Here is a 2369-nt window from a genome sequence, read left to right on the forward strand (position 1 = left end):
GGAATGCCAATTGAGTTTCATGGGCTCCACCGAAATACATTGCAGCACACACAAAAAAGTTGCAAAGAAAATGTGGAATGGTTTTTCCATTAAGGTCTTTGGGCCCAGATAGGCTACTCTGGGACTGGAATGACAACTCTCAGAGTGGACAGTCCCTAGGAATAGAATCTGTGCTCTGGGACTGGAACAACAGCCCCCAAGTGGAATGACGGTCCCTAGCAAGAGAATCTATGCTCTGGGACTGGAATGACAGCCCCTAGAGTGGAATGATAGTCCCAGAACGCTTCTGCTAATCCCAGGAACCATCATTCCACTCTGGGGGCTGTCATTCTAGTCCCAGAGCACTGAGCCTATTCCTAGGGGCTGTCATTCCACTATGCAAATTTAGAAATTGCAGGGATTACATGATTAACATGGCTACCCCTCCTGTTTTTTATATGAAATTTCTCCTCCTTCAGAATCCTGATTTCCTTTGAATTGTTTTCAGTCCACTATTCCATTCAATTTGCCATGGATAGATTTGTAATTAGAAAGAGGAAAATCTGGTGCAGTTCAGCAGCCTGAAGATCATTTGTTGAAGTGAAATATGTTTTGCAAATTGAACCTGAAGAGCAGAAATTATCCTTGCACAGGAATGCAGTCATTTCCCATAAACTTAATTATGTGATTTATTAATAATTTGTTCTGAATGTCTGTGTTTTTAAGGTGGAGTTTCCAAGCAGTGTGCTTAGAAGGTATATAAAATCCTAGGTGGCATAACTTTGGGTCATGGCTATGGGCACTGTTCCGAATTGCCTCAAAATGTACTTGTTCTTACTTGTAGGATATGAGTTTGAAGTGAGAAGAAGATTGCTGCTCCTCTGAACTCTGTACATTGCTCAGAAATTAAGTGCACAGCAACTGTGTGATATTCTGCCCTGGCTCAGGGACTTCAGCCATGCATTTACCAAAGGAAGGCATCTGTGATGCCATAATTTAGTAAATTTCGGTACAAAGTTACCCTTATGAATAAGACAGAAACAAGACTCCTGTAAATGAATGTGCAGGAAAACCTTTAAAATGTTCCCGTACAGGCTTTTCTGTGTTGACTTTCTTACTGTCAAATTTGTGACCATTTGTTTGTTCTATGCACATGGTATGTATATTTGCAAATCTTAAAGTGACTATTCTAAAAGTGAATTTCAAAAAAGGACACAACAGGAGACCACTGAGATACCAGTCTAACCACTGGCCAACTCCTACCTTTTCCTGGGTTTAGCTCAGCATTGCTAGGAGGTTCCCAGGGGTTTCCAAGACCCCCTAAATTTCTGGGGAGCCCCTCCCTAAATCCCACATGGCTCCTCCTCCATAGATAGTGACAATGGCCTGTGATTTCTCTGGCTCCTCCCTATGATGTCACTGGGTCCAGTTCTTTTAAGGACCTAGCATAGCAATGCTTCTGGCCTAGCCCCAGCCTCCCTCCCCCCCCCCAAATCGGAAAGTCTGCACCCCTGCCTAGAACGCATATTCTTCAGCTTGGGCTTGAACGTTATATGCAGGGCTTGAACCTGAAATGCAAAAGGTCCTGCTCTGTTGACCAGTCACAGGTAGGAGAGGAGGAGGAGAGGAGATTGGATTTATACCCCGCCCTTCACTACCCAAAGGAGTCTCAGAGCAGCTTACAAACTCCTTTCCCTTCCCCTCCCCTCCCTACAACAGACACCCTGTGAGGTAGGTGGGGCTGAGAGAGTTCTGACAGAAATGGCTCTTTTTCAATAACGGCTGTGCCAGAACTTGCCCAAGGTCATCCAGCAGGTGCAAGTCGAGGAGTGGGGGATTCAAACCCGGTTCTCCCAGATTAGAGTCCGTGCACTTAACCACTACACCAAACAGGTAGAAGGCTTGTATTTATACCTGAGGGCATCTTTTGGTTTCCAGGGGTGCCAGCAAGCCTGGAGAAAAATAGCTTTGTCCCTTTAATTGAGGCAAAAACACGCAGAAATAGGAAGCTGAAGCTTTTCAGTGGTGTGAAGGTAAATAACCTCCCCTGGTATTTCCTGCAGATCGGTTAAGCAGTTAGAGGGATTCGTTCAAATGATTTGTTGTAGGAGGAAGATCAACATGTGGAAGTCTTCCCCAGCTGCGAGTGAGAACACTCCTGCTCACATACATTTGCAAGCTGTTCCAAAAACCCAAAGGGTAGAGAGGTTGGATCAAAATCTTTAAAATAAATAAAGAAGCCTCAGTGAAGAGGAGTGAGCCTTAATCAAGACAAAGTTGCACGTCCTTCTTTTTGCCTCCTGGTGTAGGGATGTCTCCAGATCTGAAGAGCTGAGGATTCAGTGGGAAGAGAAGACCTAGACAGCCCCCCCCCCCCAGTGAAACAGAAT

The sequence above is a fragment of the Gekko japonicus genome, unplaced genomic scaffold (genome assembly GCF_001447785.1).
Source record: "Gekko japonicus isolate JY-2015 unplaced genomic scaffold, Gekko_japonicus_V1.1 scaffold135, whole genome shotgun sequence".
Classification (NCBI taxonomy): domain Eukaryota; kingdom Metazoa; phylum Chordata; class Lepidosauria; order Squamata; family Gekkonidae; genus Gekko; species Gekko japonicus.